The following is a 26,570-nucleotide window of genomic DNA, read 5'->3' as shown; positions in this document are numbered from 1 at the left end:
GTTAAAAATCACACAACACCAGGTTATAGTCCAACAGGTTTAATTCGAAGCACACTAGCTTTCGGAGTGATTGTGGTGGGCTCGGTCGTAACACAGAATTTATAGCAAAATTTTGCAGTGTGATGTAACTGAAATTATACATTGAAGAATTGGTTGTCTGTTAAGCCTTTCATCTGTTAGAATACAGTGATAGTTTGAAAGAAGTGAAACTATCACTGTATTCTAACAGATGAAAGGCTTAACAGACAATCAATTCTTCAATGTATAATTTCAGTTACATCACACTGCAAAATTTTGCTATAAATTCTGTGTTACGATCGAGCCCTCCACAATCACCTGATGAAGGAGCGTCGCTCCGAAAGCTAGTGTGCTTCCAATTAAACCTGTTGGACTATAACCTGGTGTTGTGTGATTTTTAACTTTGTACACCCCAGTCCAACACCGGCATCTCCGATTCATTTTACTATGTACAGTTCCCAAAACAACTCACCACTCAGCAGATATCCCAGAATTCATCTGCACCTGTGCCATCTTTAACTGTTGGCTGTATATCTAGACAAGTATAGTCGGTCCAGTGCTGTCATGCACAGTTCCTGTTCTTTGCTTGGGACATGGCATACAGAGGGTAACTGGTACCTGCTGTTTGGGCAGGGACTTGGAGATCCTGCTGGATGGGGTGGTGCAGAGCGAGGGACTTCCACCATGACCAGGAGCAGAAACTATGACTCCAGACCATGCCAGTCTGGTTCTAGGTTGCCTCCTGGTTTAAAGCAGTCTCAGCTGTCAGGAGGAATGGATAGCAATTTGGACAAAAGTCAATGACTTTCTCTTTTCCAACAGGTTAAGTGCCACTATTTCTCTCTGATACATCACACTGACTCATCACTAAACTGTACCCATCTCTCAACAAGATTCATACTTCATCACTATCACTTCCCCCCATTTCTGTCACCTGCCCCAATGACACCACATGCCCTCTGCACTGCCTATTCACTCACTCGGGATACCTTCCCTACCTGTACCAGAGGTAATGGTTGTGCCATCTACCCCCTTAATACTTATTTCTCTCTCACTCATGGAGGAAAGCCCCCATAAAAGCCAGAAAGACTCTTGATGGTTGGTGGGCTATCTGGCATTCAACTCCTCATCTCCAATGAGGAATGCAACATGATTCTGACCATTCCAAATGGCTGACTGTTTTCAACCCCCAGGCTGGTATTGGAGGTTGTCCTTAACTTGGTCTGCTGGGACCTCCTGAGCTATCTTCCTTCTCTTGGCTAAGGTCTGCACCCTTTCTTTGTGCCTGGGCTAAAAGGTACAGCAAGACAATAGTGATGTGAGCCTTGTATTTCTAGTGGAAGGGGCAAATTGCAAAGCAGCAATGCAATGCAGTGAACATCCAATTAGGCTCTGAGTGAGTGAGTGGGAGGAGAGCTTGGAGTTGCAGCATGGTTCAGTCCATGAGCTGGGTGTGTATTCCTGATTACACAGTGTCCTAGCAGCAGCATTACAATGATAGTGGTCTGTGCAGCTTGAGATAAAGCATTGAAGTGCAAATGCATCTTGCAAGGGGATTAGTGATGTGCCAACATTGCAGATGTTGGAGAGGCTGGCACACATTGGATTTCAATAACTGTGGATGTGGGTTGTGTGTGGCTGCTGCATGTGCAGTGTGCCCTGAGGTGTTGATGCCCAGTGTCCAAAATGGACATCCGTAAGGGCAAGCTGCGAGCTAAATTGGCCAGTTACCCACTCTGGTTTCCATATCAGATTCTTTTGAAATTTATCACGTTCGCCAAATTTGGTAAGACAGGATGCTGATTATTAATGAAGCTGGGTGGGCCATGAACAAGGCATTTAACAAGAAATAGTCTCTCTTAAATGGAATTTCTCTGCTGCTCATGAGAAACTCACCATGCAACTTACGAAAAGGATAAAATTGGAAGCAAGACACTCCCAACATTGAGATGGGGCTTGCCAGACATCTGGCCAAAACTGCCCCAACTCACTCCATAGCCCATGTCACTCAGACCCCCATAAGATTCTCACAAACTGAACTGCCAGCTGGCTTTGCACTATCTCTATTCTTCCTTCCATTAAAATGAACAGAACAATAGATCTGTCTCTTTTTGAAGACTTATTTCCTAGGCATATTGTCATGGTTACCACACCATGTGTAAAACAATTTTCAAGTCAATGGGAAGTACAAACTATTGTAGAATATGACAAGCTGCTAATTTCTATGATCCTCCTTCATACATCTGGTCTAGAGTGACATATCATCCCATGAGAGTCAAACAGACACCATCCCAGTTTAACAGAAGAACAAGGAGCTGTAAGACAGCCAAACTATTGCAGGAGGCTTGTTGGCCATTTATATATGTTAACGAGTCTAACGACCTGATTTAAACTGGTGGCTTCCTCATACAATCCCTTCCAGTTTGTGTAGGCCTCTCTTTTCACTAGCAGCGACAGCTGACTTCCTAGTGGCTGCAGAACTCCAACTTGCTGGAAACTATAAGTCTGTCAATCCAGCTGAACTTGACAAAGCAAAACAATGTATAGAATGCCAGGAAAACTCAAAGCTCCAGGTTTCCCAACAGAAACACCGGCGGCAAAATTCAACCCCAGATTCCATGGAGAAAACCAACCAAAATTTAAGATAATGTTGCCAAAGGATAAGGTTAACCAGGATCCAAGGGAGGTCTGGGAGAGAAAGCCTCACACATCGAGATTGTACCCTCAGGTTTCACCTAAGACTTCTGCAAAGTATCTTGTCCAGAGAGACCCCGAATACTGAATATCTTCAGCTGCCCCTGAAAGCAGGCCCTCAGCAGATAGGGGCAGAAGAAGTGGAGATGGGAAGCCCATTTTATTTTTGTGGAACACATTAAGTCTCTGCCTACTCAAAGCATAAGGTCGGTTTTGCTGCTGCTATCTACCTCAGAAAGCCCAAAATTCCTGGGGCATTGTTTAGGGAAACATTGAGTGTCACCAAAAGTAATCTCTGATTTTTCTTCAATCCTATCCACCAATGAAAGGCATCTAAATTTCAGCCTCTGGGGTTTCTACATGTGACAGCAGCCCTCCTGCATGACACTCAAGAGGACATTTCAGATTAGAGCACAAATAGTCACATTCTTCAACCTTTGAGAAAATTACAGACTATCTGATTCCATCCTGAAACTAATTCCCATAAACTTACTTCTGTCTCAAGTGAGGCAGGTATAGATTTTGCACATTGGTATGAATATTAAACTGGCATTGTCATTACCTTGGCTTTTCAATTGTAAATATATGATGCAATGCGACTAACAGCAATCTGTACGATGAAAACACTATGACTCCACCAGGGAGGAAGCTGTTCCTGATTCACTTTCTAAACTGGAAATAATTCACCCCTCTGGACTTTGTATCTGGGTTATAGAGTCATAGAGTCATAGAGATGTACAGCATGAAAACAGACCCTTCGATCCAACCAGTCCATGCCGACCAGATATCCCAACCCAATCTAGTCCCACCTGCCAGCATCCAGTCCATATCCCTCCAAACCCTTCCTATTCGTATACCCATTCAAATACCTCTTAAATGTTGCAATTGTACCAGCCTCCACCACATCCTCTGGCAGCTTATTCCATACACGTACCACCCTCTGTGTGAAAAAGTTGCCCTGTAGGTCTCTTTTATATCTTTCCCCTCTCACCTTAAACCTATGCCCTCTAGTTCTGGACTTCTTCGAATAGTTATTGGAAGCACAGCATTTTGATTGTGGATATATTTATTTTCTTATGATTTCCTAATAAACGGGCAACAATTTTTGGCAGAAGTGAGGAATATATGTCATGTTAAGAAGCTCTGAACTAAGTATTCTTTTACACTATTGACAGTGATCACACAAGCAAACCCAGAATGAGACTCCCTGAAGGAATTGGGTTAGGTCCTGACTCTCAATTTACATGACACAAGTTTAGTGCCAAAGTGAAACAGAAACTACTTTTCAGCAATGATAAATGTGTCATGTAAAAATATCCTTTTTAAAGTGATCAAAAAGCCACTTAGACATTCAGATGGAAAGACAAAACTGTTGTCCTGCTTTAGGTTCAGTTATTATTTACATCCTGCATCTAGAAAAACACTCCTGCAGTAGAGTATTGCATCCATTTAAAGAAAGCTTAGAGGAGCAAAAATTAATTAGAAATTAAATGAGATTTTCCTTTAACCTTTCAGCCATTATAAAGTGGTATCACTTCCGACCTCAAGATGTACTCTGCATCCTGCTGGATCAGTCGTACATCAAACAAACATCATCCACTCAACAAGGTCTTTGCTTATAAACAAATACAAGTAATAAATCTGTGCATTGAATCATTTCTGAAATGTCAGTAGAGCAATAGTATTAAAAGGGACACATACCTGAAGTTTCTTTCATTCTCCACCACTTGGTTTACTTGGCCAGTCAATCATTAAAAAAAAATTAATCAACAGATAATGTAATCAATTAATTGATTACATACAATTAATCAGCAAAGCCATGGAAATGTCTATGGTTTTGTGGAATCTACCTTTGTGAAAGAAGCATTGTAGCTTGGTCCAGGTTCTTAAACCCAAGAGTATCCATCAGCAACCCCCTACAGACCTTCTTAAAGTGACATTTTACTGACACCATGAAAGTGTCTCATAATCCCAAATCCACCTTAGGGAGCCTGTTTACTAGAAAACCGTGCATGATTCCCAAACAGGTAGTCACTAAGTGGCAGATTTCCAGCCATTCATAATGTAATATGTTATCAGAGCTCCAATCAATAACTGATCAGGGCAGCAGTTAAAGCAATAACACGCATATGTTAAAGTGTGGTTACCCTTCTTATTACGGTTTACAGACTGGTCAGAAGTTCTGGTACATCCTGCCAAAATAAAATGGAGTGTATTATGAATTTCAATTCATCCGAGAGCTTTCAATGTCCATGAATACAACAGAGCTGTGATTTAATATCTCCATTATAGGGCTTTTCACCTTCATTATAATCAGTACTTTTAATCACTGGCACCAAACGTTCTTCATAAAAAATGATAATATTTAGAAGTTGCATGCAGTGTAAAATCCAATTTGCAAAAATAAAAAGTGGGAATATCTACGTTAAATATTTGCCTACATATTCCTTGACACAGTTAAATGCATTGTTAAGGCTTCTGATGAATAGCAACCTACAGCTGAAAATTGTTCCTGTGTAGTCCATGCGATATAATCAAATGATTGGAATTTCAATAAGTAAGCCAGATCTATATGGAATAAACTATTCACTTCATGCTCCTTGTATGTGACTTATGTCAAGCAAGGTAACAAGGTGTATTCTATTAAAAAATATAAATATTACTGCTGTCTTCCATTTGTCAAGAGGCTATTCTTCTGTTGCTTATTTAGTTTCTTCCTATTTTTAAAGCATTAGCATACATCAAATATCTGGCTATTTTTAAAAATGAGAAAACTTCATGTTGCAATTTAAAAAAATGAATGTGACTTTTATTTTGCTTAATGTACAAGAATCAAAATATGTGGTAAAGCTTGATTTTAAGGCACTAGATTACTCATACAACACATCTAAAATCTCAATATTAAAAAGAGATTTTTAAAAAATCTATCAATTTCACTTATGAAACTGTCATTGATGTTACATTTTTGTGAGTATTTATCAGACTTTGCAGTCACACACGTAAAAATGATACACTGAAGCTTCTTGAAAAGTTTATACTTGCATTGGAACTTTTGAAACAGTTTACCGGTACTTATTCTTCTTACAAGGACTCTGGTAGGCAAGAGATGAAGAGAGTTTCACGTGTTCCTAATGGTTAGGATCCCTGTCCTGGACTACCCATCTCTGGTAGGAGTGACGTTCACTTAGTTGCTGTGGAAATGTTGCAATCTGAAGTTATAGATAGTGAAGCCAAGGCATCAACTTTCATTGCAACACATGGCTGACCAGGACACTGTCTCACGCTTGCTGCCGACTACTGGTATGTTTTCAAAGAATTTGTCGGTTGACATTCAACCTGTTCACCTGCATTTGTCTTAGACATCAAACCACATAGTGGAACTCAAACCTAAAGCTTCAAGTACAAACGCAGGGATGTTATTCATTACACCACAAGACCACTCCTATTCTTGAATAGACCCCTCTTATTCTCTGTTTTGCTTCCTAGCTGGAGTGTTGGATGTTAATTTTGAGTCTAAGTTTTCCAAGTGGACCCCAAAACTAATATACCGTAGAATTATGTACATGAGTAATATTTTCACAATATAATCGAATGCATAGTACATCAAAAACATTTTATATCAAAATGGACATCTAGTTAGTCAATGCTTTGTACAGTGTTATTTCCTAACCCCAAATTGAGGCTAAGCATCATTTATTTAAGTTCACATCACCTCAATGATATTACAGCCATTTGTTTTGAAGTAGGCTGCATTCCGTTGCAGAACGGAATCTACATTTATGCAAATAGCAGGATAAGGAGGTTGAATGTTCCAAAGAGCTGTTGCTCTTCAACAGGCACCAAACTGACTTCTCCAAAACAATGAGGTATGTGAATTAAATCTAAGTTATAAGTTAATAAAGAACAACCAACAACAGAAGTCAAGGCAGATCTTTCAGGGGTCCATCAGCAGCAGAATCCACAAGAGCTAACTGAAGACCCAATGTCAAGCACAATCTAGACACAATACACAATCTCCACAGACTTTGTTTCCCAACAACAAACCAAGTGCTGGTAAGATGGGGTCAGAAGAACAGCCTGTAATCAGATTACGTACATACCCTTCAAATAACCATTCTTGACTATTATTTTTACTTTACTGGCATTGTAGTGTAGCAAATGACAATATTGCTCTGGAGCTAAATTATAAAAGATGTACAGATTTGCTAAAACTTTAAAGTAAGACCCTACAAAGTATTCACAAAGTAAATGCCTGTGTTGAAGTCAAATGCTTTTGGATACACTACACAGAGTGAAAATATTGGCTACGTACAGATTTCTACAGAAATCTGAGAGTTAATTGGAAGAGGCACAAAGTGATAAAATCGTAATGATGTGTTTTGCAAGACTGCCAGCTTAAAATAAAATTCCAAGCAAATCTGGATTAAAATATTTTGCATCTGTATAAACTATTGATGTAGTTTACAATCTGAAGTGAACCTTTCAGTTCGCCTACTTTCGTAATATGAAATATTCAAGCAAAATATGATCCTCATTCTTCCCCCTTTTCTTCACATGATCTCCTTTTTCTCTCCCTCGGGTAATCTTAAGAGCTTTTGAAATCCTAACTCCACCCATTACTGGAAGTTGCGCTTTTGTTCTGGTAGAAAGTGACAGTTATGGCACCTGAGTATCCGGTACCTCAAATAACCACATCACCAGAGCAGCAGCAATTTGTGTCCACTTACATGTAAGTGCAGACTAAAGAGACAGCAAAGACACCAATAAACAAATAATAATCAGTTTTTAAATTAACAGCCGTACTGTCATTTTTGTAATGCATAAATAAACACTTGGAGCAAAGTTTTGAAATAAACAAAATGTTTTGTAAAATTTGCACGTCCTAAATGAATAGTAGGGAGCTGGCACAGTTAAACGCATGGCTAATCAGTCAGGTGACACCAAGTCCCTGACATCACTCTCTGTAAATCCCAGGACATTCATGTGATTTATGGTATATAGGCCTGAAAGGGTCTGAAAGAGTAAACACTGATGAGTGCCTTAAGCACCACCCACCATGATGATGTTGTATGGACTTGCAAACAGAACAGCTGAGGATGTCAGTGGAGTAAGAACTAGCATCTGGTCTTCGTCAAGGCCATTGTAGACATTTTCTAATCAACTTTTTATGAGTTATTATTACATAGCTCTACAGCAGGTGAGAGTTGAACCTGGGCCTTCTGGCTCGGAGGTAGGGGCATTACCATTGTACTACAAGAGCCCCATATCAAGGCCTTTGTGAAAACGTCTGCCATTTCAATGGAACCTGTAACTAGTTGCTAACATGTGATTAACCAAATCTTGATAATGATAAGAGACTCTTCTAGTTAGATCAGGAAGTGTTTTTCTCTACCACACTAGGGCCTTAGCTTCCTACACTTAAAGAAGATGGCAGCAGCAACCTTCAGCATGACTGGCAACTCATGCAATGTCGTGGACTGGCAAGCCCATATGATAGGGTCAATTTTCAAGGGGGCCTTTTGATCATAGATACAGAATATAGTGCAAATTCACGGACCATCCAATTAAGAGTTCCCTGAGAACTGAGCAGTATTCATGGTCAGATCACATTAAAGTCAAACTGACGAACTGCAAATTCTTGGATACGTGGCGCAAGATGTCCCATGAGGTAGTGAATCTGAAATGCAGGATTTATTTCCCTCTCTTTCCTTCTCTTTGCTTATCACTCAGAGTGTGTTGCAAAATGATGGACAAACTGTCATCATTCTGAATGAGTAGTGTAAGCTTTGCTCAGGCATTAGGATCAATGCTGTTTCACACCATGCAGAGCTTCAGAGTGACTTTGAGGAATTTTCTTTGTTCTGGAACATTGACCATTTGAACGTTGGGAGAAAGGGGCCTGGTGGGGGAGGTAGGTTTGAGCCATATGGGTACAGTGTCCAGTCTATCAAAGTTGATTTCACTGGAGCTTTGCCAAAATCTTTACAGACCTGGCTTCATGAAGGACATTAGTGTTTGTTTGACAACCTTCCTATTGTTTCTCTGTCTGGGTGACATGATCGGCATAATAATGGAATGTCTCTCATGTTTTTGTCATTTGTTGGTACACAGACTAGTTCTCACTGCCGTAAAGCAGTGTGCTTATGACAGCTGTCCTGTACACTGGGACATCTGTTGACTTGGGAGGTCTTTGTTGTCAAACACTCACTGTGTTGTCTGTAGAAACCAGAACTAACACAACTGATCCAGTGTTGGATCTCCTTCTCAATTTCCATCTATTGAGAGAGGAAGCTGCCAAGGTCTGAGAAGTGCTCAGCATAGTCTCGACCATCTCTGTCAACATATATGCAAGGTGGAATATTTGGCATATGAGGTCTCAGTTACTATCAAGGTTTTGTTTTGAAACCTTCAAGGACAGGCTGAGTATCTCTGGGACACACGCATCCAACAAGCCTACTGCCCTGTGTCCGACCACTTAAACTCCCTGTCCTACTCCACCAAGGACACGCAAGTCCTGGGCCTCCTCAACCGTCAAATCCAAGCCATCCAACACATGGAGGAGGAACGCCTCATCTTCCACCGTGGGAACCTCCAACCACGTGGCATCAATGTCGATTTCACCAGTTTCCTCATCTCCCCTCCCCCAATCTTATCCCAGATCCAACCCTCCAAATTGACACTGCCCTCTTGAATTGTCCTACCTGTCCATCTTCCTTCCCACCTATTCACTCCACCCTAACACCATCACCTCCCACCTTCATCTGCCTATTGCGTTCCAAGCTACCTTTCCCCAGCACCCCCCCATTTATCTCGCAGCCCCATCGCACCCCTCCCCCATTCCTGATGAAGGGCTTATGCTTGAAATGTTGACTCTCCTGCTCCTAGGATGCTGCCTGACCTGCTGTGCTTTTCCAGCACCACACTTTTTCACTCTGATCTCCAGCATCTGCAGTCCTCACTTTCTCCCAAGTATCTTACAGAATTTAAGAAACTGAGTGCCTTGCAACCCTGGTGTAGTGGAGGTAGCAACACTGCAGTCTCTCTGAAAATTGTCAATCATGTATATCTATGGAGGTCAGTTTAATGTTGGCAGAATGGCAACCAAAATATCTTGCAATGGTAAACAAAATACTGAAATTAAATTTGGATAAATGCAGTTTAGCTCTTTCCATCCATTGACTCTTCTACACTTCCTGCTGCCTCCGCAAAGCAGCCAATATAATCAAAAGACCCCTCCCACCCTCTTTGATCAGGTAGAAGATACAAAGGTTTGAAGACATACACCAACAGATTCAAGAACAGCTTCTTCCCTGCTGCTATCAGAACTTATGAATGGACCTCTCATATATTAGACTTGATTTTTCATTACACCTTCTCTTGTAGCTATAACACTACATTCTCCATTCTGTACTTACATAAGGTATGATTTGTCTGGTTAGCATGCAAAACAATACTTTTCACTGCATCTCAGTACATAGAGTCAGAGAGTCATAGAGATGTACAGCATGGAAACAGACCCTTCGGTCCAACCCGTCCATGCCGACCAGATATCCCAACCCAATCTAGTCCCACCTGCCAGCACCCGTCCCATATCACTCCAAACCCTTCTTATTCATATACCCATCCAAATGCTTCTTAAATGTTGCAATTGTACCAGCCTCCACCACTTCCTCTGGCAGCTCATTCCATATCCATACCACCCTCTGTGTGAAAAAATTGTCCCTTAGGTCTCTTTTCTATCTTTCCCCTCTCATCCTAAACCTATGCCCTCTAGTTCTGGACTCCCCGACCCCAGGGAAAAGACTTTGCCTACTTACCCTATCCATGCCCCCTCATAATTTTGTAAACCTCTATAAGGTTACCCCTCAGCCTCCGACGCTCCAGGGAAAACAGCCCCAGCCTGTTCAGCCTCTCCCTATAGCTCAAATCCTCCAACCCTGGCAACATCCTTGTAAATCTGTGGCAATAATAAATCAAATCAAAGCTGAAGTAACCAAATAACATATAAAAAAAGGAAACTTCTTTTTCTAGTGATGTTTCTCAAGCTAATGTTCCTGATGGCTGTAAAATAAATTGGTTTCATCACATTTGTGATGTGTAGATAAATAGGATTGTAATTGTTTGGCTTGGGAAGCTAAGAAAATAAAAATAATTGAGCCATTTTGACAGCTGAAACACTTGTTGATGCATGACTTGTGGATTGAATTTAACAAATATTTTAAACGTTATCTTCAATATATCCATTGCACAGAATAATATCTCCATCTAATGTTAGATGATTGTGAGATAACATACATGCTACATAAAATGTGAGCGGCATTTCACTGAGGCAACAGGAGTCTTCCCTGCTTGCTGGGGAGCAGCCAAAAACCTGGCTTCACCTGCTGTGGGGAAGGCTATTGGAGTTAAAGACCAAGCAGGTACTATAGAGCACAGCATTGTGCCTTCTACAGACACAGAGATCCCAAAGGGATAGAGATCTCGCCTCCTAGAAAGTTTCCAATTAAAAGGCCATCAGATGCCCACTGCAGGCACCATCACTGGAAGCAGTGGCAAGAGACGGCAATGCAACCAGGGAGAGCCGTAAGATGCCCAAGGAATCGAGTTGAGTGACGGCTGGATCGATCTGATGTGAGGATTAGATTAGATTACTTACAGTGTGGAAACAGGCCCTTTGGCCCAACAAGTCCACACCGACCCTCCGAAGAGCAACCCACCCAGACCCATTCCCCTACATTTACCTCTTCACCTAACACTATGGGCAATTTAACGTGGCCAATTCACCTAACCTGCACATTTTTGGACTGTGGGAGGAAACTAGAGCACCCAGCGGAAACCCACGCAGACACAGGAGAATGTGCAAACTCCACACAGACAGTTGCCTGAGGCGGGAATTGAACCTGGGTCTCTGGTGCTGTGAGGCAGCAGTGTTAACCACTGTGCCACCATGCCACCCATGCGAGCGTTGGCAACTCTCTCAGCAAGCAACCACTTATTTACAGCCAGGTGCCTCATTTAGGAGCAGCATGGTGGCTCAGTGATTAGCACTGCTGCCTCACAGCATCAGGGACCCAGGTTTGATTCCAGTCTTGAGTGACTGTCTGTGTGGAGTTTGCACATTCTCCCTGTATCTGTGTGGGTTTCCTCCCACACTCCAAAGATGTGCAGATTAGGTGGATTGGTCATGCTAGATTGCCCATAGTGATAGGTGCATTAGTCAGGGGTAAATGTAAGGGAATGGGTCTGGGTGGATTACTCTTTGGAGGGTCGGTGTGGACTTGTTGGGTCGAAGGGCCTGTTTCCATACTGTAGGGAATCTAATCTCATTTAGGCACTGAACGCCTTTCAACAAGGCACCTCCTTTGCTCCCAGGAACCCACTAACAAAAAACAGTATTTTCTTCATGGGCTTCCTGCACAGCTATTGGCCCATCCACTGCTGGTTGACAACATTGAAACATTAAGGGAGTATTAATAATCTACCTACTGGACTCAATTAGTGGTGGGATGGGATCAACCTTCCAGAATCCACCTGCCCCACACTAAAATAAGGCAAAGTTGGGAAGGCAGGTGGGTCCCCAATCACTTGATGAAAGGCCCGTGCATCTTTCAACTCAAGCAGTACTTTAAATTCCACCCTGAGAGCTATAGTTTGAAACAAAAGTTGAAGAGAAAAGAAATATTCAGAATTAAACAGCTAAATGCAACTTAGCAACTGTCCGAAAAAAGCAGTGTATGCAAGATATTGTTAGGCACTCTGAAGGAGCGGTGCCTTACAAGATAATGCTTTATGCAAGTTATCCAGGATTTTGTTTTTTTTAATTTTCATTGTAGAGCTAAGCTTTAATCTTGCTTTAAGAGAGGTTAAGGAATTTGTTAATTCCATATTAATTGTACATAATTGTGTGCAAGCAGTGAATATTAATTGGGGATTCACATGCGCTACATCAAAAGGGAACAGTCTGAAAATCTAGTTGTTGGAATTATGTTTGTATTACAGTGCATCTCTGTGAATAAAATGTCTAAGTAAATTCAAACTGCATAAAGATTGGTCTTGGTTCTATGCTTCCTACCTGATTTTCTGGGGTGTAATACCTTTATCCAAACCAATTTATATGACATTTTTCGTGTTGGCTACACACAGAATCCAAAACCAGAAATTAAAAGTTGGGGAATTCATTGGAAAGTTTTGGGAATTGTTGGGGATTCTTCCTGAAATATTGCTGCCCAGTGGACAAAGTATCTCATCCAGGGACTGCTTCCGGAATGTATGGTCATCCTACTCTGGGGAACCAGCAACCACCAGCAAAAGGGGGTGCCACAGAAAGGTTGCCGAGCGGACTGCACGATTTGCCTGGCCCCATAAACGTAATAAAAGCAAAGAGCCTCTTCATTTTGCAATTGACCCCATGCGACTTCTCAAATGACCATTTTACATGTACTCTCTCAGGGCAGGACTTAGAGACACGGGTTTGAGAGGGGGGGCTGGTGTCATGTGGTCCCAGTTGAAACTGCACTATGAGGCTAAGTCTGTCAGGGTGCTTTAATTAGAATATATTAATGAGGCGCCTGCCTGTTTCTGACAGATGCCCTGGACTTCAGTCCCGTTCTCCATCATATTGGTCCGTCTTTCTCAAGTTTAACGCTTTCTGGGTTTTGTCTTTTTTGCTGACCCAGAACGGTACTGTGGTAAAGAAATTCTGAATCATCTGATTTGTCTTTTTACACAAGAACCGTATCCCATTTTTGATATGTAGAATAATACTTCAGATATTTAACACCATCTGGCTAAGAAAGGATTCGATTTGCTTTTTATTGAAAATAACATCGGATTTTTAAAATACAATATGTACTTTCAGTATGATATTCCCATGAAGCTTCAAAAGAAATATTTCAAGCAGACTTTAATTGTTTTATATTATGCTGTGCACAATCATTAGCTTCCTGACCATCTTCCCTAATCCACTTGACCCTCCCACTCTACCCCCGTACGTAATGCAAAAATACAAATATGACCCCTTTGACCTTTTAGAGGTCAGCAATAGCATTTTTACGCCTGAAGTGAAACGCAATGAGGTTGTATATTGCTATTTATTATGTAAATTTTCCGGTTTCTTTGTACGATATTCACCATGAGAAATCTTACAGGATTTTTTTGTTACAAGTGATACGTAAGGGGAGAATTATTCCTGCTTAGATAACCATTACAGTATTGATTGATTTCTGGATTTAACAAATCTGCATTGCTTTTAGCAGAAGTATATTATCCATTTTAAAGTGAACCTATTTCTGGTAGAAATTCAAGTGCCTTCTTTGTCCCTTACGCCAATGATGATATTTCTAACTCGAGTTCATCCATAGCTATCTCGGGGTCGGCCCCACAAGACCTGCCCAGTCTCCTAGTCCAGTCTGTCAGGCAGTCTGTCTGCCTTGCATTAATTCACTTCACACTCTTTGCATCGATCCAGGGCTCCCCCAGCGGTGCCAGTGAGCGTTCGAGGCTGCCTGCATGCATACAAACTCACTTACTCAGGCAAATCGATGCCCAAAACCACACATAGCTTGGTCACAGTTCAATGCATTCAGGAACTAGAAACTGCTGTCCAAAGGGATTTAGGGTTCTGATTAACTCTCTGGTTAAGTTAAAGCATGGTGCTGCAGCCAAAGTCACTTAATTGCATACCCAATACAGTGCAGTCTGGATAAATGCATACCTGATCTGAGCATATATTTCGAATTTATGATTCCTACCCAGTGTCACTGAAAGAAATTCCCGACTGAAGGATAATACTTATTGGAAAATTAGTTAGTTTTATCAAGATCCAGCATGGTTGCAGATCTGAGTGAGTTGGCAAGTTTATTCCAAACAAAAATCTCTGTTATTCAGCATCAATGAATACAGCCTGCTCAAATCAATAGCGGTTCTATGTGTTCTGTTCCAAAGAGGAGGACTGAACATAGATTTTGTGATGTGTGCCATTGTGTTTATTCTTATTGCAGGGCTGCTGCAAAAGCCATTTGTGATTGTCATTTTAGGCATCAAAATTGTTCAAGCATTCAAGCTTTTTGCCAGAGTTGAGTGTTTCAGTTACTGAATGAGTTCAAGGGATTCTTTGCACTGAGCAGTGACATGTTCTGACAGATATGGTGATATTTTGTTGTCATTTATATCTGAAGACTCTGGCTATTACATATCATCTATTTACATTTTTCTATCACATGTATCCTAATCTGTGAAGCCAATTAATTTGTCGGGTCACAATTAGGCAATTTACACGATGTCAATGGTCTCAGTTTATCAGCCAGTATTAATAAAGTCAGCAAAATAGAGGAAATCATTAGGATGCAGTCAAGAGTTTGAGAGAGGTTTTTTTTAAACCTTGTTTCGGTGATTTCTTGATTTCTGATGTAGCATATTTCTAATGCAGATGGCTAATACTGCCTGTGAATATAATGTGGCAAATACTGTTTGGACCTTTTTACTTTAATTTGCGATCACAGGATCATGTACTGTCATTTTCCTGTAAAGGGGGTTTGACCTTTGTATGTTATTTAGAGCAGTACTGTACATGTTCACACAAAGAACACTTTTATGTTTTATTGTGAAGATTACAAAAATGATATCTCCCCCTTCCCCCCACAACCCAGAAACCAAGCGCAGCACAGAATTAATTAAAAGCTCAAAACAGATTCCCCAATCAAGTCACTGACACTTTACTACTGTGTACAGGTTAAACTGTTCAAAGCCCTATTTAACTCTGATCAGCTAGTTAACTAGAAGCAGTCCTTCAAGATTTGCTGACAGTCCCATTTGCAGCATAACCAGATCAGTCTTCGTGCTTTTGGTGTTTGATTTATTGAAAATCTGTTTGTCCCAGATAGATTTTAAAAGGTTTGAAGTTCATTTCAATCAAGAAAGAAAGATTTAGCTTGGATAGATTGGTATGTGATTGTCAAAAAAACTAGCAGTCACGTATGGATCACAAGTCACGATTCTGAATACCTTCCCAGTGGTTCAGTTGGTCAGGGCATTTAGAGAATCAAAGAGTTTTCAGGTGACCACCTTTGATATATTGTCAACCTGTGCTCTCTATTTCTACATACCTGTTCCTCTCAGGTTTCCAGTTCTGACGAAGCATTTCCCCCACTCAAAATACTCATCCACTGAAATATTAGAACTCAGATAACCAGGAAGGGTAAAATATTAATCTGTGGCCTATGTGCTGTCTATTTTTTTAAAGCAAATGATTTAATTAAGGGTATGCTTTTGAGTGACATCTTAAAGAGGCAAACTTCCTAAGTTGCCTCGGAAGCAATATTGACTGGACCCTGGTATTTATATACTTTCAAACTTTTGTTTACAGAGACATGCATTGCATATTTATCTAATTCTAATGAACAGCACATATTTCAGTCTGCTCGTATAATTATTTTTCAATCAACTAGTTCAGATGATCATCTGGTCTAGAGATAGGGACACCACCACTGCATCACAACAGCCTTACACAGACATAAGGACCAGTGGATATTTTAAATGAATATTAACTGCCTAAATACAGTTAACACCCAATAAAAAGAATTAGTATGGGGGAGAAATCTCAATTTAGTTGCACAGGGCTTTAACAATATCTTCACAGTGACTGGCAAAAGCATATCAGGTTTTCATCTTTTCTCTGCCCTATGACTTGAAGAGGAAAGAAACTCATGATAATAATGGAAGAAAACGATTAAATTTATTGCCATCAATAATCACATTTATCCCTTTACAGACATTATGCAGAGAAAGGTAAAATCTCAAAAACTGAAATAAAGATGAACCTGACTGTGTTCTTTTGTGCTGCATCAATCAATGATTTTATGAAAATGTTCCAAGGTTGTTATTTACATTGTCATGATTATCTCCTGCAGTTGCTAAAATTTCAGCTGCGGGCATGACTAAGCTAGATATTCAGGGTCACTCAGTTGGCTAAACAACTGGTTTGCAAAGTAGATTGACACCAACAGCATGGATTCAATTCCTGCACCACCTGAAGTTACCATGAAGGACTCTCCTTCTTAACCTGTCCCCTCACCTGAGGTGTGGTGATCCTCAGACGAAACCATCACCAGTCGTCTCTCTCTCTCTCTCTCACTCCAATGAGAGTGCAGCCCATTGGCTGGTAAGACGATGGTGACTTTATTTTAATGTTCAATAACCAAAGGAATAAATCCAATGGTGCTTTTATCTAAATTTTCCTAGAATTTTTTTAAATATACTCAGTTTCCTCAATGGTCCCCATCATTCTAATTTCACTGAGTAATATGAATCCCTCCAAGTTCAGAATTGTTAATGGAATTGGAGCTTAATTTATTAAGCAGTATAGCTCTGACAATCCTAGAATTTTCAGTTTCAATGAAGCGGAAGTAGGTACAGGAAATATAAATAATAAATGCTTGGGGAGTACAGAACTTGAACATTGTTAAGAGAAGATAAGAAGTTGAAATGTTTTTGTCTTCCATGCATCAGAACTAGGATGCAATTTGAGAAAAGGGTGCTAATTGGTTGGGCCATCATTAGCTGGCAGATAGAGCAAAAGAACAGTTAACTGTCAATAAAAGCAAATTACTGCGGATGCTGGAATCTGAAACCAAAAGAGAAAATGCTGGAAAATCTCAGCAGGTCTGGCAGCATCTCTAAGGAGAGAAAAGGGTCAGTTAGAGGCAAAACGTCAGCTCTTTTCTCTCCTTACAGATGCTGCCAGACCTGCTGAGATTTTCCAGCATTCTCTCTTTTGGTTTCAGTTAACTGTCAATCTTAGGTTTTTAGACCAAACAGATAGACTCTGATTGGTTAGGGTGTTACCACAGAAATGCACAGAGATTGACAGTGTCTATGACTCTTTCATGAAAATAGTGCAATCTATGTACAAGTTCCTTTTGCCTATGTAAAACAGGGTCCTTTGTACTGATATATGTAGATTGTAGCTTAGCAATGTGAGTCTGACCAAAAACTTCAAATTGGTCTCCATTGTAGCTCTTTTTATGATGCAGATTATTTAATAAATGCTAATTTCCATTAGCAGGATCACATCTAATTGTGGGTACACCTTTCTGAGGCTTGAAATACTGGGCTGGTTGAGCACGATCAGCATGCTATTTGCTGAGAAGGATTAGTGGGACATGTTTGATGCTAGTTTACTGCAAAGTAGATAGGTTCACTTGTTAAAATTTTTGAGACATCTCTTTTCAAGGTAATCTGACATAGATTGGGTACATCTCAGGGGCAAAAGTAGAGCATACAGGCCTTTTTAGGAGTTTTTGCGATAGATAGCAAGTGACAATTTGATTAGGGTAACATCATCATGCAGGATAGTTTTAATACGCCCTATTTCAGCATCAAGCTTATATGGTGAGCAGATGGCTCAAGCTCTATTCATAAGATTTTCAGAAAGGTTGATCTTGTAGCATGTGGAACAGTAGGAGACCCAACACATATATCGTCCGATGTACATAGGCTTTCGACAGATAGTAGTAGAGAACCCTTTTCAGGCATCTTGACAAATATATTGAAGAAAGGGAACTTGCTTGATTGCTCCATTTCAATGGTAAGCTTGAATTATAAGAAGAAGTTTATTAAATTGTCAAGAGATTCTTTGATGCAAGTGCGGATTCAAATATAGCAAACGTATCATCTGGACATTGGAAGTATGCAAGGAATAAGAAGTTAGTGGTCGTTGCATTGAAGACATGCCTCTCATAGTAACTAACAAAGATGTTTACAAGACCTGGGCCTAGCGGGTATCCCATGGCAACGCTATCTATTTAGGTACATATGGTGTAATTGAAACTGAATTTGGGAGTTGCTAATTTCATGAGTTCAATGAATACAGATTCACACACCAGTGGCACATCTCAATAGCCATGACATTTTGGTATAGTACAAATGCCAATGGCGTGTGTGAGTGGCATGTTAGTAAAAAAGGTAGTAATGTCAAAAGGGTACATGAACATGATATTTCTCTCAATACCGACACTAAGGTCAGTACAGTTGTGGATAGTGCCGAAGGATGTCGTAGGTTACAGAGGGACATAGATAAGCTGCAGAGCTGGGCTGAGAGGTAGCAAGTGAAGTTTAATGCAGGAAAGTGTGAAGTGATTCACTTTGGAAGGAGTAACAGGAATGCAGAGAACTGGGCATATGGTAAGATTCTTGGTAGTGTAGATGAGCAAAGAGATCTCAGTGTCCATGTACATAGATCCCTCAAAGTTGCCACCCAAGTTGATAGAGCTGTTACAAAGGCATACAGTGGGTTAGCTTTCATTAGTAGAGGGATCAAGTTTTGGAACCATGAGGTCATGCTGCAGCTGTACAAAATTCTGGTGCAGCCGCACTTGGAGTATTGTGCGTAATTCTGGTCACTGCATTATAGAAGGATGTGGAAGCTACAGAAAGAGGTCAGAGGAGATTTACCTGGTATGTTGCCTGGTATGGAGGGAAGGTCTTACAAGGAAAGGTTGAAGGACTTGAGGCTGTTTTCGTGAGAGAGAAATAGGTTGAGAGGTGAATTAATTAAGAATATAAGATATTCAGAGGGTTTGTATGGGTGGACAGTGAGAGCCTTTTTCCTTGGATGGTGATGGCTAGCACGAGGGGGCATAGCTTCAAATTGAGTGGTGATAGATATAGGATAGATGTTAGAGGTAGTTTCTTTACTCAGAGAGTAGTAGGGGCGTGGAACACACTGCCTGCAACAGTTGTAGACTCACCAACTTTACAGGCATTTAAATGGGCATTGGATAGGCATATGAATGAGAATGGAATAATGTAGGTTAGATGGGCTTCATATTGGTTTCACAGGGCGGCAACACATCGAGAGCCAAAGGGTCTATACTGCACTCTAATGTTCTATGTAGGGCTTATGTGGCCTTCATGAAAATGAAGGAATCCTTCACAGTGTATGTGGAAAATGAATTTAGAACTGGTTGCAAAAACTCATGCAAATATTTGGCCAATTCATGTTGTGCAAAATCAAACATAGAAAATAGTTCATAAAAGAACATCAACCTTGTGTGTCTTGGTTAGCCCATACATACATGAACACCGCATGAAGATGAATTCTGTCACACAATCACTGGAAGGTTACCACCCTTAAACAAGTCCAACAAGAACCTCTGCAACTTGCCATTGTGTGGTTATTTGATCATGTGGAATAACAGATTCTATTGATCCATACTTGGAACGATCATTGAACAGAGCGTGCATTTTATCGATGTTAATCATATTTAATGAATCTGACTACTCTGGTCCATTTGTTGGATTTAAATGTATCAGGGTTTGCCTTGAGATTATTCAATGCCACCAGCTATTAACATTGCAGATGAAAACCAGAAAGTCATTCCACAATATTCCTCTGTCATGTCTGCTAGATGTGTTTTGTTGGATGCTGGGTTTGCAGTAAGATATCTGATAATGACAGGGTCAAACTCAGCAAAACCTCTTCCCATTTAACGAGAAGAGGGATGTCTCCTTTTAACAGTGTCTTAGTGCAGGAAATAATTGTTGATCTTAACTAGCAGGTCTGTAATTGTCCTCTGTAATTTTTTGATTCATTCACAGGATGTGGCTGGGCCTGAGTTTATTGCACGTTCCTGGTCCCTTGAGGTGTGATGGTGAGTGACAGAGAGGTGAATCAGAGTGTTAGTGTTTATTTTCATTTTGAGCATATATTGGCTGAGTGGCAGGCATTGTAATCAGGAGTTGGATAGTGGATAGGTGGAAAAGGAGCTGGGCAGGTCGGACAAGTCCGGACAAGTCAGGGGATCGTGTTGCTGGAGGTTAGAAACTAGGATGAGGTTACCTTATTGTAATCAGGAATCCCACCCAGTATCATCAACAAGAGACTCTGATATATCGTGACAGTCCATCAGGCCTTTTTCATATTGCACTGGCAGGTTGTTCATGCATTTAGATCCAATGGCCTAAATGGCATTTCAAGTGAGTAAGACCTCTTTAAATGGATGTTTGCGATCACAGCCATGATCCACCCAGTTGAGTTACAAAGTAACTCTACCTGCCATTTTGACTAATGATTCTTCCACGCTCTAACATTGGATCAACAGTTGGTCCTTCAGCTTCTTGAACCTTTTCCAATACTCAGTGAGACTTTTGCTGATCTGCACCTCAACTCCATTACTCCAACCTTGCTCCATATCTCTTATGCCCGAAACGTCGATTCCTCTTCTCCTTTGATGCTGCCTGACCTGCTGCGCTTTTCCAACAACACATTTTTAAGCTCTGATCCCCAGCATCTGCAATCCCCACTTTCTCCATATCTCTTATGTTTCACAATAGAAACCTTTCGACCAGAGACATGAACATTCAAAAAAAAACATGGCTTCTAAAGTTGCTGACAAGAATGTGGAATACATAGCACTTGATTTATTTCTCAGGCTTGTGAGGAAATGTTCACATAAGTGAATGGAATTCTAATAAAACCGGAAACTACTCATTCAACTACCGAGTTTGAGGCTTTTTTTTCTCCCTAAGCTTGAACTATAAATTATAAAGATGGGAGCATTCCACCTTGTAATGTGCAGCTTCAGCAAAAATAGGTTCATTTGCAGCAATGAACAGCTGCCAGCCAATCATAATGCATCAGCAATTCAGATCCTTCAACCTTTCAAGGCACATAATGAGTATAAATCTTAAGCTTCATTAAAGCAGTTGTAGAGTGCTCAATTTAGGACAGAATGGCTGAACGCCAGCACAAAACTGTAATTTCAGTGAAGAGGCTCCAGTGGATGCTGCAATAATGCATTTCTGACACATCCGTAATGTTGATGCCATTCAAGTGCCAGCAAGGAACAGCCCAAAAGAGAATCTCGTTATCTCCCCTCAACACTCAATGGGACTGCCTTCACTTCATCCAGCTCAAAGAAGAACAATCTCTTCATAGAATCCCAAGAGGTGCAGAAAGAGGCCATTTGGCCACTGGGTTTGCAACAACCCTTTGAACAGCACCCCATCCCCATAAGCCATGATTTTTAATATTGGCCAAACCACCAAACTTGCACATCTTTGAACTGTGGGAGGAAACGGGAGCACCCAGAAGAAACACAGGGAGAATGTACAAATTCCATGTAGACAGTCACCTGAGGGTGAAATTGAATTCAGTCCCCTGGCACTGTGAGGCAGCAGTGGTAACCACATGTCACCCTATATCCCCGATTATCAACATCATTGAGGTCTCCCATTAAATAGGAACGGAACTACATTCTCAAAAAGGTAGCTTTGATTAGTTTGAAAGAAATGTCACATTAACTTGAAACATTAATTCTGCTTCTCTTCCTACAGATGCAGAGCACCTGTTGTGTTTCTCAAGACTGTCTGTTTTGAATCTCTAATCACCAGTGTCTGCAGTACCTTGCCATTATTTGAGTTGCTCATGTCTGCACAATTATTTCAAGAGAATTCACTTTTTTTCCAAGCAATTAACTAGTCTCTGGTCAAATAATGACTGTTTCTTCAATGGTTCCTTCACTGCCGCTGGGCCAAAATCCTGGAACTCTTTTCCTAACAGCATTCTGGATGTTTCTGCACCACACAGACTGCAGCAGTTCCAGAAGGCAACTAACCACTGCCTTCTCATGGTCAGTAAGTGCTGGCCCAGCAACAATGCCAACAGTCCATGAATGAATACAAAGAGACAACTAGCTGTCTGTTTGCATAATCAGTTAATATACCTAACACCCTCCTTTTAAAGTCAATTTTATTAGTATTCCCACAGTACCAAGTGTTCACATCACAATCACATGATGCTGACAGACACTGAGAGAATTATGCATTGCCATGGTGAAGATTTAGCATAGGATGCCTATAGGATTCTGGCAATAGGATAATAGTGGAAACAAGAGTGCGGTGCTGGAAAAGCACAGCAGGTCAGGCAGCATCTAAGGAGCAGGAAAATCGATGTTTCGGGCATAAGGCCTTCATCAGGATGCAGGGCTTATGTCCAAAATGTCCATTTTCCTGCTCCTCGAATGCTGCCTGACCTGCTGGGCTTTTCCAGCACCACACTCTCGACTCTGATCTCCACCATCTGCAGTCCTCACTTTCTCCTAATAGTGGAGACAGCCCAGAAAGGATTGGGTGATATGGTGGCTCAGTGGTTAGTATCGCTGCCAGGGACCCAGGCTCGATTCTAGCCTCAAGCGACTGTCTGTGTGGAGTTTACACATTCTCCCTGTGTCTGAGTGGGGTTCCTCTCAGTGCTCCGGTTTCCTCCCTCAGTCCAAAGATGTGCAAGTTAGGTGGATTGGCCATGCTAAATTGTCCATAGTGTTCAGGGATGTGTAGACTAGGTGGATTAACTATGGGGAATGCAAGATTATAGGGATGGGGTGGGTCTGGGTGGAATGCTGTTTGGAGGCACAGTGTGGACTTAATTGGCCTCATGGCCGGCTTCCATGATGTAGGGATTCTTTGAGTTGGTGCAGGTACAGGAGAACCAAGCTATTCTGGAAAAATATAGACACATGCTGCTCCTATTATGAACCGGTCTCAGTTTATCCAAGATAAAGATCAGTAACTAGTGTGAGATATCTGAGACTGTCTGTGTTGGAGCTTCAGTTGTGAATTCAGGAGAAAATAGCAGAAAATAAGGGTCAGAGGAGAATGAATATTTTCAAAACTAGCAAACCCTGAAAACCAAACCCTGCATTCTGAAACACGGGAGCAGTCACTCAGCCTTAAAAGGATTGATTTGCTGCTTCAATTTAAATTGCACAAAACAGAATGAGAGAGAAATGGCACTTTTCACAGTGTGCAGGGAACTGACAAACCTGAGGCATCTCACTGAGATTCATTCACATTTGACAGGAAAAACAAGATCTGTTTGCAGACATAACCCAAGACTGAACTAACATGCCCTTCACTACCACTGGAACAGATGTAACAGTCATAAATAAACAGCAGTTCCCACAGTTAAAGCTCTTGTTCCTGAGTCTTTGGCAGATACTACTGAAACCTAACCCACTAATAGTACAATGTCCTGCTTGATGGTTCTGTGAGTGCAACAAAACCACATTGACTTCATCTATTCAAAAAGGTGGTTTGCCATGATATTCTCAATGGCAATTAAGGATGGGGATAACTGATGAATTAGCCAGCCACCAATACACATCTCCCAAGAATGAATGGAAAAAAATTCCCAGAAGTATTGTTGCGAAGCTAAACTATTCAAAATATACATTTAACGACAGTTGATTCTTTCAACCTCAGCTGATCGATGTAGTGTGAATCAACTATGGTAATATCCAAATTTTATACTAATTATTGGAGTCCTGAACTTTGAAATGGAGATCTGCGGTGTGACTATAACATTGATTTTTGCAAACCTCTTGCCTAGACTTGGAAAGGTCTTTCCAGTCACTCAAGACTTGATTACTTTGATAACTGCAATCAAAAAAACATCACAAATAATATTAAAAGATAGAATCTTTACACAAAGAGTCGACAACCTCATCGCTAACTTTTTGCCATGATAAACTTCCTTGTGGTGTTCAGTAGATGTTAACTGATAGTTGAAATTTCTCTTCAAGTCTTCATCTGCCTGAGAATTACACTTCAGTTCTGAGGAAATATTTAGCTTTGACTTTTCTGATGATGCTATGGCTTTACAAGGTGTATTTTATCCTGGGTTTTCGTTTAAACAGGGGGTTTAAGGCAGAGTCGATGAGCAGTCGACACAGAGCCACTAGAGTAAACAGTTTGTCAGGCCTTGGGATTTTTCTGTAAAATGTTGGAATAATAGAAGCAGTCCAAATGGATGTGGTCAAGTTCTCAGGGAACCAGGATTTTTAGGTTTTTTTAGGTTTTTTTAGTTTTCAGTAATGACAGTTGCTACTGGGGTCTCAGCACATTTGGAAGCTATAATAGATCTCTCCCTGCTGCACTCTTTCAGAATTTTCTCTTGACATTTTTCCCCCTGCTGCTGAAGTTGCCTGTGAGACAATCTATTCCACTGAACTTGCCTTTTGCCAAGGGCGTGTATATGGGATGTTACAATATTGGAACAGTTTTTGTACAGTAGTAAAATATTCTATTATTCTGTTAAGTTTTCACATGGAATGAAGTTATTCCAATTTCTTCTGTTGTATTTTTACTATAGTGTACAAATAAAGTATGTTTTGCTTCAAATCTGGTACTTTGACCAAACAATTAGCACCTGAAATGAAACGTCTGCCACTTGCCTTTAAATTAAGAAAAGGATAGGATCTAAGCTATCTTCTTAATATATATATGTTAAGAGGGTCTGGTCTGGTCTGGTCCATAACACACAGTGGAAAGAGGTCATTCAGCCCATTGTGTCTGCAACAACCCTCTGAAAAGCAGCTCAGGCCCAGCCGCCCCATCCTACATAAGTAACCCTGCATTTCCCATGGCTAACCCACCTAGTGTGCACATCCCTTGACACTACAGGCAATTTGCCCTTGCCAACTCACCTCACCTGCACATCCTTGGACTGTGGGAGGAAACCAGAGCACCTGAAGGGAACCTACGCAGACATGGGGAGAACGGGTAAACTCCACACAGTCACCGGAGGGTGGAATTGAACCTAATCCCTGGTGCTGAGGCAGCAGTGCTAACCACTGAGCCACCAGAGTGGCCTGGATTACATTTTGTTTAATTGAAGGGAGTTTTGTACTATTCGTAACAAAGGATTTGTTGGAAATCACATGGTTCCATATATTTATTGATATTAGTTGCTTGAACTCAGTTCAGGGAAAACACTTGACTGTGTTTACAATTGGCTTTTACAGCCGTTCCCTTTAGTCTGGGAAAAGCCTGCTAAAAAACAAGCTGCTCAGTTTGTTGTCATGTTTGTCGTGAAACCGCTGTAAAACATTGAGCTAGCATTTAGGTGTTCCTGTTACAAACTAAACGTGTCAACTAGTTTTGCACTTTCATTGTATAAATTTGATTTTATAATAATTCGATAGTTTTGTGTTTATGTAAGAACCCTGGTGAAATAGAAGATGGATCTTTTATTTTAAATCTAATATCGGGAAAACATACTATTGCCATATCAGGAACTAAGGAAAACAATTAAATTTGCATTTTGGTTCATGGAATAATAGAACTAAAACTAAAGTTGATCTAGTCTTAAGAGACCATAAGGCTATTCTCTCATTAGAGAGACAACTGGTGGTGGTTTAACCTGCGGGTCACTACACCTTGAGTGAGGGGAGAGATTGAGAAGGATTATCCCTTTTGATAATTTCAGTAGCAGAACCGAGAAAAAGATAGTGTCCTCCTCCCATTTATCCATAATAATAACTATATGCAAATGAGCAGATGACACAAAAATAGGTTGGCAAGTATGTTGTGTAAAGGTTGCAAATTAATATGACGTAAGTTGAATGAGTGGATAAACATATGGAAGATGGAGTATAATGTGGAGAAATGTAAGATTTGTTCATTTGGCAGGAAATTATAAAAAACATAGAGCATAACTTAAATGGAAAATGATGGCAGAATCTCAAAATGCAGAGAGATGTAGGTTAACTGCCTTCTAATTTTTTCTGACTACATCAAGTCATTAAAAAGGCTGATGGAATACTGTCCTTTATAATGAGAGGAGTTGATCATAAAAATGGGAATGGTATGCTTCCATTATTTCGGATAATAGTGAGACCACATTGCCGAAAGTGTACTCAGTCCTGGTGCCAATGCTTCGGGAAAGATGTAGATACATCAGAAGCACTTCAGAATTGATTTACTAGATTGATACCTGAAATGAGCTGAAAATGTGTTGCTGGAAAAGCGCAGCAGGTCAGGCAGCATCCAGGGAACAGGAGAATCGACGTTTCGGGCATAAG

General features: G+C 40.7%; 1 long non-coding RNA gene across 1 annotated transcript in view; it reads left to right on the top strand.

Moving 5' to 3' along the window:
* Nucleotides 1–13,756: 13,756 nt before the first annotated feature.
* Nucleotides 13,757–26,570, top strand: part of LOC122565096 — a 14,710-nt gene continuing 1,896 nt past the window's right edge. The window contains exons 1-2 of the long non-coding RNA XR_006316081.1: nt 13,757–13,787; nt 20,308–20,360. This is a non-coding gene — a long non-coding RNA (uncharacterized LOC122565096). The remainder of the gene's footprint in view (nt 13,788–20,307; nt 20,361–26,570) is intronic.

This window comes from Chiloscyllium plagiosum, chromosome 31, assembly GCF_004010195.1.
Source record: "Chiloscyllium plagiosum isolate BGI_BamShark_2017 chromosome 31, ASM401019v2, whole genome shotgun sequence".
In the NCBI taxonomy this organism is placed as follows: domain Eukaryota; kingdom Metazoa; phylum Chordata; class Chondrichthyes; order Orectolobiformes; family Hemiscylliidae; genus Chiloscyllium; species Chiloscyllium plagiosum.
This window is presented reverse-complemented; position numbering and strand designations above follow the sequence as displayed.